The sequence below is a fragment of the Halichoerus grypus genome, chromosome 4 (genome assembly GCF_964656455.1).
Source record: "Halichoerus grypus chromosome 4, mHalGry1.hap1.1, whole genome shotgun sequence".
In the NCBI taxonomy this organism is placed as follows: domain Eukaryota; kingdom Metazoa; phylum Chordata; class Mammalia; order Carnivora; family Phocidae; genus Halichoerus; species Halichoerus grypus.
Window position 1 is genome coordinate 26933417 of NC_135715.1, and position 12888 is coordinate 26946304.

Sequence of the window (12888 nt, forward strand, 5' to 3'; positions counted from 1 at the left end):
AAATGGATTATATTTGTTAGAAAAAATATGGTCAAATGAAGCATGAGAAACATCAAAATTATAAACTAGGGGGTAACAAAAGCAACAGTTAGACAAGCCTTCTGAGTAGCAGGCATGACAAAAATATATTTTTCTAAACAGAACTTGTATTCAAGAATGTGGTACAGAAGAAATTCATTTATAGTGAAAATATTTGCAAAAACAATCTAGAGAATTAACTAACGATAACATAAATAGCATATGAATACACATTGCTGTGTGTTTTATAACTCGTTCTTTATTGATATCCACTTACCTTGAAAGCAGATATTAATTTCTACCACTTTAAATGTAAGGAAAGTGAGGTCGAAGAGAATATTTGCTTTCCCCAGAGCCAGATACAGTAAGAGTCTGCCAGGATTCAAAGCTGCTACCTCTAGTCTTATTTTCCCAAATCTTATCTTCTTTCTTCTATTACTACACTATGTAAAAAAGAAGAAAGAGTTTTCTATACATACCTGAAGGCCTGTCATCAATTGATTTTTTTCTGCCATGCTCATACTCATACTAATATTAGCTACATTAAGTAAAGTCACTTTAGAATAAAATATTTTAAAAATATATTGTGTTACGTTAGGCAGACGAGTTTAGAAATTCAAACACAGAAAGTGAAAATAATGATTCTCATTTGCATTTCCATATCTGCAAAACAGTCATGATTTCAGGTGACTTGCTTAACTTTTCATATTGTTGAAGTGTGCAATTAAAAAAATGGTATTAGATTACCTTATACTGTGTAAGTGGGTAAGCCAATTAGTGATTTCAAAGTACAGTTACTAAATAAGAACATTTTAAGAAGACACTATCAATTTTATATACCATTAGGTTGGAATAATTACTCTATAAATTATTTTATTTTTAAATCTGTTTCTTTTAAATATGCACATTTATAGTGTTAATTCTCATTTTTCATAACTTTTCAAGCAAGTACATTACAATCCTAACAATCTAAGTCACCTGCTACCAAGCTTTCTATGACCTTTTTTTCCTTTACAATTTGGACCAGATTTCTTAGCATGGTGTATTAAATGACAAAATTACTGTGCTTTACTGCTTCTTCAAACTTAACTCATTTTACCTTTTTATTTTACCATATATTACAGCCAAAATAAATGATGATTTTCTTTATATACTTTATGCTTTCTTCATTTGCAATATCTCTAGCCCTGTATCTTCTTTTCATAATTTTATCAACTATTCAAGAGAAAACTGGAATACCAGCTTCTGCGGGGTACCATTTTTAATTGAACCAAGGATGAAAGTAATTGCTCCTCATTTTTCTGGAAGAATATTTTACTTTTTTTTTTTAAAGATTTCATTTATTTATTTGACAGAGACAACGCGAGAGAGGGAACACAATCAGGGGGAGTGGGAGAGGGAGAAGCAGGCTTCCCGCAGAGCGGGGAGCCCAATGCGGGGCTCGATCCCAGGACCCTGGGATCATGACCTGAGCCAAAGGCAGACGCTTAACAACTGAGCCACCCAGGTGCCCCAAGAATCTTTTACTCTTAAAAATTTGTTTACTTTTTCTTATGGTTTTTCTTTCCACACTGTTTGTTCCAATTTGATTATGAGTTGTTCTTCCTTATGGACATTTCTTATATTTTATGTTTCTAATACAAAACTGAGATTGCTCCAGACAGTAATATGTTATCATTAATAGAATTTGAAGTAACTCCCGAAAGAAAAGGACAAGGTTACACCTAACTGTGTACAAACATCAGGTGGGAGATTTTACAGACTGTTACAGACTGACTCCATTTACAGACTAGAGAGTCAATTGCCTTATCTACCAGATACCAGTGATTAAAATAGTAAAGGCTACAGTTATCTGAAGTTTCTGTAATATGCCAAATATTTTATAATAATTTGTTTTTTCTTAAGAATCCTGAAAAGTAGATATTCTATAACCCATTTTAAAGTGAAGAAATTGAGTTTCAAAGAGTAGATATATTTTTTCCTAAATCACAGGACTGTGGGATAGCTGGGATTTATGATAGAATAACTAAAGAAAAACCAGAAGGCATATAGAATAAATCAATAACTCCATTAACCATTCTTTACAAGCCTACATACAAGCATACCAAGGTAGACTCTATTCTTGGCCATAAAACAAACCTCAACAAATTGAAGAAAAAAAATAAAATCATACAGAACATGGTCTAACTGCAGTGATATCAAAAGGATTTTCGGACAATGGGCAACATCATATGAGGGTGCCCTGAAGCCATACCATCAGCTCTTCCTAACTTTGGTATATTTCATCATCTGTTCTTAGGCAGATTTCTGTAGATAGGTTCTCTTTTGTCCATTAAATATTATAATATGTAATTGTATTTTGAGAGTTTTATAGTATTGTCTTAACAACAACAAAATACTTACAACCCTATTTAGATAGATGCACGATAGTAATATTTCTCTACTCATCTTTTTAGTATGGTTTCACAAAGGCAAATTAACAATGATTGTAAAAAAAAATTGTCCATGAGAACTTGGAACATAGATGAGGAGAATGTGTAAAAAAGAATGAACCTGTTGAAAAATCTGTTCATGGGGTGCCTGACTGGCTCAGTCGGTTAAGCGTCTGCCTTCGGCTCAGGTCATGATTCCAGGGTCCTGGGATCAAGCCCCGCATCGGGCTCCCTGCTCAGCAGGAAGCCTGCTTCTCCCTCTCCCACTCCCCCTGCTTGTGTTCCCTCTCTCGCTGTGTCTCTCTCTGTCAAATAAATAAATAAAATCTTTAAAAAAAAAAAAAGAAAAATCTGTTCAGTTTGGGGAATATCTGTTGGCATGTGTTGATTAACTCTAGGAAATTCCATTTAAAAATTTTAAAATTTAAAAAAATGCCTTTAAGGGTAGTCAGTGTACTGTTCATTGAATCTGAAAAGCTAATTCTTTTGACAATTCAGTAATAAAATAATATTTGTTTAACTAAACGCTATAACATTATTTTTTTTAAAGATTTTTTAATTTTGTATTAGAGAGAGAGTACAAGCAGGAGGAGTGGCAGGCAGAGGGAGAGGGAGAAGCAGGCTCCCTGCTCAGCAGGGAGCCCGATGCGGGGCTCGATCCCAGGACCCCGGGATCATGACCTGAGCCAAAGGCAGACACTTAACCATCTGAGCCACTCACGTGCCCCTATAACATGATTTAATGAGCAACTTCCTCTTAACCTTTTAGGAAGTAGTTCAATTTCCTAAAAATTTCATTCTGAGAATAAAATTGAAACAATTGCTAATATTGGTTATTGGAATAAATGCATTATTAGATAAGGTAAGATGTATCTCAAGATTCTAAATGTGTTTTTCCCCCCGAGACTTCTGAGAAAATAAGCCAGACAGAAATTATTCTTTAGCTAACATCAGTAACCTCATAATAAGAATTGCCAGAGTGTTGTTCTTTGGGCTTTAGCTTCTGTACCCAGATCGCCAGGTTATAGTTCAGAGTCACTGCAGCTGGCTTAAGGCTCCATCCTGTCTTCTCACCTTGTATCTCACCAACTTTCCCAGGGGCAAATCATTTTCTCTTGGTCTTGGGAATGATACCAAGGTCAGAGCACCTGACTCTTGATAGCATGAGTGACAAAAAAAATCTCTAAGCTTTAAGATTTAGTTTTATAAGGTCCATAAGCAGCGCTAACATCCCTCAAGACCAAGGTTTCCCTCTCCTCCTGAGCCCTAAATTTATTACACTTTTATCTTGCTGTGCGCTTTCCCACTACACAGTGAATGAACAATCAAGCTGAGTTTGCCCCCTCACCTGAGTGGGGTACCCGGGAACCTTAGACCAAAGAGTACGTGCCTCAGATCCTCACCCTCTCTGTCCTCTGTCCTCAGCCCCCAAAGAGGCATTATTTCGGCAGCAACTATTGGGAAATTCCTGTTTGTGACTTCCGGAACTGAGAAGTATACCTTCTTCAACACCAGACTAATATCTCTCAAGATTGCATCCATGAGGTTGATTTTACTGTTTTGTCCTACCTAAACTTGAGAAACATGACGAACCTGCCCTTCTCTCCCAACCTCTGTCCAGTCTCAAGTGCCCTGAAAAATTGAAAATAACCCCACAAACTCCCTCCTTCCTACTGTATAAGTACATCTGTGTCACTTTCTCCTACTGAACAGCCTGAAGGATGTTAGAGTTCCCACAGGCTTTTACAGAATGAAACTAACACAATAACTAGGGTGACAGACTTACAGAAAATATTTTTATGAAAAAATATAAATTGATCTATTACCAAGAAATGGGGGCTATGACTTTTAAAACTTGCCTGGCTTTGTTCTGGTGTATTTGTTCACCTCTGAGCTTACTCACAGCCTTAGTAATTGCCACCATAATCTTTAAATATAAATGGAAAATGTCAGCAGTTCACACATTTCAAAACAAATTTTCAAATCCTTCCCTAATTAGAGAACAGCATTTTATTATTCTCTTTAGAATCACAGAAGAAGATGAATGGTGAGGAAAAAAGCTAACTAGCTAGGAGAGAAAATGAGGCAAACTTGTTCTACAAGGAGCTGTGCTTTCATTTCTCTCCTGGTGTATCTTATTTATGAGGCATCATTAATACATATAGGGTGGAGGTTTTATACAAGATGATCTGAGGGAAAAAAAAAACCCTATTTCTTGAAGAAAATCACCTTGTTTGTTATTTAGTGTTTTATTATCTACCTGTCAGAGGCCAACTCAAAAGGTTTAGTCTATATTCTTATATGCAAAGGTATCTTTCCTTTATGGCATATTTTGAAATCTCATGGGACTGCCTATGTGATTCACATTTCTTCTGAGCAGGTCAGGTTGTTCAATTTTGCTTTTAATGATTCTCATAATTTAATTTACCTTTATGGGAAATTCTGCTTTATTTCAAAACGAAAGATTCAGCAATTGGAAATGCAATACTGCATGATTTTCCAGATTATGTCAATATCAATCCAAAATGCTGCATTTAAATCATTACCTATGGCATTTGCTTTAACTTTTCATGCTTCTGGTATGCTGTTTAGGATTCAGTCAATAACTCAACGATTCATAATTCTCTGTAAAACTCATTTGTTTTTATGCAGTCTTGGTTTTAGCAAAATTTCACCATTGACTGGGAGTATACCTCTTCTCCAATACTCTTACTTATTTAAAACACTTTGTAACATTGAAAGACTGGCTCAAAACCCTCAATATTTTTGTACAGAAGATGCATACTTCTCTGAGAAGCATTGGTAAGAACATATTTAAATTCCATTTTATTATTTATCACCTTTTCATAACATCAGTCTCTCCTTGCGTTTGATTTTGAGCTCCTCAAGGCTAAGTCAGTATATTCGTTTTTACATCCTCAGTGTATAGTACAATATGTAGCTGATTTTGGAACTGAGTGAACAATAAACACTGCAAAAAATAACCAGTAAATTAACGAATCAATGTATGATAAAATGACCTACATTTCATTAATTTATTCAGCAAATACTTATTATTAAGCACCTTCTCCACAGCAGGCAAAGGCTGGTTATACAAGTGTTAAGAAAGCAGACAAATCTGTTATGGTTGTACTTTAATTTCTATTTGCCAAAAAATGTTGTATGTATTACAATTTAAAGGTCAACCAACTTTTTATTTTTGTAAATGTATTTAAGTGGAGCCATTAACTGTGTTCCTAGAGTCAATTTTTCACTCTCGGAATTGCAACAGAAAAGGCAAGGACATTTGTGGAGATGACCATGAAACATGTAATAACAGAGTGGTTAACTTGTGAGTTTGGGTTTTGGACTCTGCTATGTATTACCTATAGAGCCTGGGGCAAATTGCTTAACCTTTCTATGTTTTATTTTCTTCTCTACAAATAGGGAAATAAAATAATTGTAATACATATCCAAAGGGCTGCCATGAGACTTCAATCAGTTAATGTATGTGAATAGCTTGGAACAATGCCTAGCACATGGTAAACTCATGATAAATGTTAGCTATTATTATTCTTTGTAGGATTATTTGTCACTAATGAAAGCATTCTAAACTCTCACCCCATAATTTGATGTTTAATTCATGGAGAAAAATATGGATGCTCTGCCAATAAAATGTCCACTTATAATCTCCACTACTACTCTTATACAGCACATGTCTTGATCTCTCAAACTCCTAATTCTTTCTTTAAAAAAAAAATGACTGCACAGATATGTCTGAAAAAAATGTTGTTACTTACTTTGTTTTGCAGAGGAGGAAGATTACCAGATTTTATTTATGAATTTGTTTTTGTATTTGGGCCTAAGATCCTCAAAACTTGGGAAAGGGAGAGACAGAATCTTAAGCAGACTCCATGCCCAGCACGAAGCCTGGCTCGGGGCTCGATCCCACGACCCAGAGAGCATGACCTGAGCCGAAGTCAGGAGTCAGACGCTTAACCGACAGAGCCACCCAAGCGTCCCCCTCAAAACTTTTGATAAGATTATGCAGATGGAATGATTTTAGTCACCAAAACCCCAATTAACAGATGTAAAATAACACCAAGTTAACCTCGCAGAAAAGGGAAGCCTGAAACATATCATAAAGAAGGCAAAGGGCTCTATCAGTTATTTTATAGAATAATGTATGCCCTCTCCTCCACCCCTCCTTACCAAAGTTTGTCTGGTGCAATTATTTTCCCATTCAAAGGCTTATCTGGAGTTTCCTCTTCTGAATCTGAACACGTGTGCACACGTACACTTCAACACACACACATACACTTAATCATCCCACCTTCTGTGTTATCTCTTTACTCTGCATCTTTTATATTACTATGAAGTGTAAAGGAATTTACCACTGTACGTACATCCATACTACTGTCCTTCAAATAAGTTGTCTACTGAGCATCCTAGCACAAAAATTGTGCTCAATAAAGTTTTATTGAACCAAATTTAATTCATCAAAGTAAATGGAAGTGTTGTTAATATAAAGATAGAAGTCCAGGGGTCAGAGACTGCTTATACATATATAGAGAGTTTAGTGGGTATCAGGGCTGATTTATGTACAGCTTCAGACATCAAAATCTCTTTCTACCCATTCTTGGAACAGCTTTGGTTCCCATAAAACATTTACCTTAACTTGACTGCTAAAATTAATGATAGCATAGTTGTACCTCAGGTCTTTGAAAATACCAAATTCCCAGACATTCTATGACAATCCAAACATTGAGGGAAAAAATGGAAACAGAGAGGCCATAAGGTTATTGTAAGTAATACTGTCTTCCTTTATATTATTTCTATTAACATTGTAGTTATAAAATACTGTGAGCTAACAATTATAATGTCTGTATGCCTATTAACGTTTCCCCTGGAGTGTCAATAAAATTGAATCTCCAAATTACACTGGGGACCTGCTATTGGTCAATTTACCAGTTTTCAAAGGAGGCATATTATCACAAAGTGAGTTTTATTAATTCTCAATGACTCTAAATCAAATGTCAGCCTCTATGACTTTTCTTTTAAAAAATGTAATTGTTCTTTCATTTATATCTGTCATCTAAGGCAGAGTAAAATTAAATCTCAACAGAAAAGAGATAATTAGAATACAGTGTGTCCTCTGGGATTGTATATCCAGAGATTCTATTCTGTAGATTGCAAGAATAGAGAGATTCTATTCTGTAGATTGCAAGATTTCTTGCCTCTGAATTTGATTCAAGGGCATGAGGATATTCAGATTTAAATAAACTTGGGATTATAAAGTGAACTTCCAATAAAACTAGCAAATTAGTGATTTTTGCTTCACTCCTTTGAAACCCCAAATCTTAATTATTCTGTTGTCTTAAAATCTCCCAAGTTCAGTATAATCATGTATAATATGTGGGGATTGGCAAATACTGACTGTAGCAGAAATACGACTTTCCTACTCACTTTTCATGAGATAATCTAATTATTTCCTGAAAAGAGCACGTATGATTGATGGTAGTTCTTAGGAAAAATTACTAATTTGGAGATATACATTTATATATTTTTTTCCATAGCAGTGTTTTATATTAAATGAAAAATGACAGGATTTAGACATTTTTTTCCAAAGATATCCAGGCTCAGATCTGTTCACACATGTTGTTTCAGACTTTGTGTTTTCAGAATCCATTCTGCAAAGACAAATATACTTGTCCGTGGCCTTATCTCTCATTTGTATTTTTTTTTCTAATATCCCTTATGTTCTAGTTCTGAGATTATGCCTATACTTGGTACAAGAGAAAAGTAATTTTTATATGTGGAATATAGAGGGTTTGAGAATTTATTAGAATAATGATAAACGGTGAGTTCTCAAAAGGAACTCACGCCTAACAATATATCCACTGCAAAGAATAGATCCAGCTTGCTTTAACATGAATCTGTGTAATTCCATCTATGTGTATATTTATGCTGTCCTTGACATAGAAGGAGAACTGAGTGGTTTCCTGGAGCCAGATCGTGTAGCCCCTCATGAGCCAATTTTAGGCATCTCTTCACAGCTCCACATTCAGCAATGTCACGTTTATTGTTTGAAATTGGCCATGGTTTGAGTATTTACACCACAGAAATCGGCAAATAGCCTTAAATGGGCTTCAGAGCACAGCTGTTGAGCATTTACCAGTGCAGCATTGCTGATACTACATGCCAAAACTGATAGCCCTATAAATATAACTTCCGAATTCAATTCTGCAGTTACCCAAGCCTAACTTAAAAAAAAAAGAAAGAAAGAAATTGGTGATGAAGATGTGTGACTATTTTATTCCATCCATATTTTAAAGAGGGTGGCTATATACTGTTTCCCTGTGCCTGGAATATAAAATATAATTAAACCAAACTGGCATCTTTAATTATTTATGGAAATTTGTAAAAGTTAATTTATCTTTCATACATGTAACTGGTTTTATATTCTGCTTTCTCCCCAGATACAAATAAAATCAACTTTATTGAGCAGCTCCTTGATGCCAGATAACATGCAAAACAAATTATATATATATATATACACACACACACATATGTATTTGTATATATTTATTATAAATATATATATGAATATTTTGAAAATATTATTGTAAATATATGCAAATTAGTATGGGGATTTTGTTTTGTTCTTTGCTATATCCTTAGCTTCTAGAATAAAGCAAGACAGATAATAGAAAATCAATATTCTTAATATTATAGAATTCAAAATAAAAGTCATATGCTCCATTTGAATATTTATATGAAGTTTTCAATGTACATTTCTATTCCTTATCTAAATTTATACACTCAACAGCTCTGTGAATTATGTATAATCAGGTCCATTTTACAGATGCAAAAGCAATTTTTTTTCCTACTGCCTCTTTGTCCAGATTCTTTTATCTGATTACATTTAGTCACTAAAAATGGTTATTATGGGATGAAGTTTCTAGGTTTAGCTACAATTTTCCTAGCCAGGACCAAATCAAAGAATTTACAATTCATAATCTCTACATGGAAAAGTGTAGATTTTTAAATAATAAATCTTTTACCATAAAAAAATATTATTCTTTTGAACAGAATGGATACAGACTGGTTTATCTTCAGTCTAACCTCATTAGTGAGAACTCTGACAATGCAAGATAGTTGTGGTTGCTCACTAAAACATAGAGAAGTCTGGAAAGGAGGAGTGGATTAGTCAGAGTTTTCCAGAGAAAACAAACCAAGAGGAGATCTGTATCTCTGTGTATCTGTGTATCTATACCTGTATCAACGGAGAGAGAGAGATTATGGATGCTGGCCAGTCCAAAATTTGCAGTGTGGGCCAGCCAGCTGGAGACTCAGGAAAGCAAATGTTTGGAGTTGAAGTTTGAAGACACTCTGTGAGAAAATTCCCTTGTGTTCTGGGAAGAAGGTATTTTTGTTCTGTGCAGAACTTTAACTGATTGAATAAGGCCCACTCACATAATGGAGAGCAATCTGCTTTATTCAGAGTTCACTGATTTAAATGTTAATCTCATCCAAAAGCACCCTCTACTTGACACATAAAATTAGCTGTCACGGAAGGCAAAATATATCATCATAGATGCATTAAGAAGGTTGCATGTGGGTAATTATAGTTGGTCTTCATATCCATTCCCAGAAGTCATTTGAATATAATATAAATGTGAATAGTCATACTTTACATGATGTCTACATATAAGAGTCTGAAGAGGAAAACATATCAAATGCAAAAAATGTATAATAAAATATTAGGAAATTCACAGCTACTAGTAATATCAACCACTGTTGATATTTTTCTCTAACACGGTAGCATGCCAACATTTTGCCAGCAGGTCTTTGTAAATTGGCTGCAAAAATGATTTGCTGATGTGCGTGATGAGTAGGAGTCACAGTGCTTTCCCTTTTCTGGCCCTGCTCTTGGAAAGGTGCTATCTCTTGCAACTCAGGAAGGGTAAACATGATACCCTCTACAAAAGGAGATATCTAAAATTAATCAAAATGTTTTATGCATGTAATATGATTTCTTATTTTTTGCATTTTCCAAATTATATTTTCTGCATTCTTATATTTCATCACAAATGAAATTTCCCTGTATTAACTTTTAGATTCTAACCCTTCATTCTCCATTTTGCCACTTTCTTCACTTATTTAGTTGTTGGTGGCTATTTTATTCCACCCAGCATGTATTTTTTATGGGTTGACTATTTATCCCATCAGTGAAGCTCTCTTCCTTCTAAACTTTGATTCATAGCACTTGAAACCTGAAAATATTGCCAATTGATTTTATGTCTTTATTATCAAAGATAAGTAATATGTTGTATTGGAAAACAGAACAAGATGCTAGAAGCAGTTTGGGTTGGGAATCAGATATGCCTGTTTGAATATCATCCCTAAACATGTACAAGTTTGAACAACTGGCTCAGTTGTTCGACCTAATCAGTGAAATAACAAGGTAGTGGAAAGAGCAGGGATGTGGAAATGGAACACGTGTGTTTGTGTGTATGTATGTTAGGTTATTATACCTGCTTTAAGGTGTGAGGCTAAAGATATAGATGTGTACATAGCATTGTTATAGAACCTGGTAAACACTTTTGGAAGACGTAGTCCTCCATGGGACTCTTATATTCCTACATGTCTTGTTGGTGTGCCAAGATGGAAAACCCCTGACAATTCATTCTCTGGGACTTCTGTCAGTGTTTTATTTAGATCAGTCAACTCACCTCCAGGACAAAAAGCAGGCTTGTTATAAAACAGCAGAATCCTGAAGTTCAGTGCTTCTCTCCTGCAGCATAAACCACTGGATGTGCAGGCTTCTATTTGGGCTCAAGTTATGTTACCCTTGTAGGACTGGGGATACAGGGGGGTGACTACATACTGATGCGCCTGCTACTTGCTTTGCCAGGGGTAACAAAGGGCTTTTTTTTTTGGTCCCAGGAGCCTCCTATCTTTTGCCAGAAGCCATGAAACAATGAGAGGATAGCTGCTTGTCTGGTAAGTAGAGTGAGATCAAATCCTGCAACAAACGCTAGAAAAAAAATGATTGAAGTTGAAACACCAAACCTATATGAAAAATAAAAATCAACATTGATCTAGTCTACTGACTCTAGTGCTAGATAAATCAACTATTGTTTGAAAGGTATTCTAGAGGTTTTCATTACTGAGATTTAAAAAAATGTATTTATGGCAGAGATGGTGACACTGGAGGCTCCTGAATTTCCCTTCTCCCCAGATGTGGCAAATGTATATCCACACACAGAAAAGTTTCCTATGAGAGAAGTCCAGAAACTGGATAGGTGACTCCTACACATGGGGCCACAGAGGAAATACCACATCAGATTGTGTAAGAAACAAGACACAATCTCACCATAAACCCTCTCCCTCACACAGAGCCATACAATCAGGAGGGAACCCCCGACTCCCAGCTTCTTCCTGAGGAGTCAAGGGTTTGGACTACACATCTAGCCCTACCTGAGGAAACAATCAACAAAATGAAAACTTATGGAATGGAAGAAAAATTTGCAAAACACCTATCTGATAAGGGGTTAATAACCAACATATACAAAGAACTCCTACAACTCAATATTTAAAAAAAAATAGGTAACTTGATTAACAAATGTGCTTAGGACATGAGTTGTCATTTTTTTCAAAGAGGACATATAAATCACCAACAGCTACATGGAAAAGCACTCAACATTACTAAATTATCAGGGAAATGCAAATCAAAACCACAAGATATCACCTCACACCTATTAGAAGGTCTTATCAAAAATGCAAGAGATAACAAATGCTGGCAAGGATATGGAGAAAACAGAACTCTTATACACTATTGGTGAGAATGCAAGCTGGTATAGCCACTATGAAAAAAATTATAGAAGCTTCTCAAAAAATTAAGACTAGAACTACCATATGATCCAGAAATCCCGCTTCTGGGTATATAACCATAGGAAGCTAAAACTCGAAGAGATATTGTACTCCCATATTTATTGCAGCATTATTCACAGTAGCCAAGGTATGGAAACAATCTAAGTGTCCATCAATGGATTAGTGGATAAAGAAAATATGATAAAAATATATACAGTAGAATATTACCCAGCCTTAAGAAAGCATTTGTGACAACATGGATGAATCGGGAGGGCATTATGTGAAGTAAGCCAGATAGAGAAAGACAAATACTGTATGGTATTACTTACATGTGGAATCTTAGGGGGGAAAAAAAGAAAAGAAAGAAAGGGAAAACAAACAAACTCATAGAAACGGAGTAGAAAAGTGGTTGCCAGGGGCTGTACCAGGGCAGAGGGGTATAGGGAGCATGATAGATGGTATAGACTTTAGTTATAAGATAAATAGGTCTGAGGGTCTAATGTTTAACATGGTGACTATAGTGATAATATTGCATTGTATAATTGAAATTTTTTAAGACAGTAGAACATTTTGCTTTCACACA

At 35.2% G+C, this 12888-nt stretch overlaps 1 long non-coding RNA gene across 2 annotated transcripts in view; it reads left to right on the plus strand.

Annotated features, from left to right (window-relative positions):
* LOC118522981 (uncharacterized) overlaps positions 1-12888 on the plus strand; it is a 567305-nt gene that overhangs the window by 230922 nt on the left and 323495 nt on the right. For both annotated transcript variants that reach the window (XR_013446910.1, XR_013446909.1), the window contains exon 3: positions 11379-11435. This is a non-coding gene — a long non-coding RNA (uncharacterized LOC118522981). The remainder of the gene's footprint in view (positions 1-11378; positions 11436-12888) is intronic.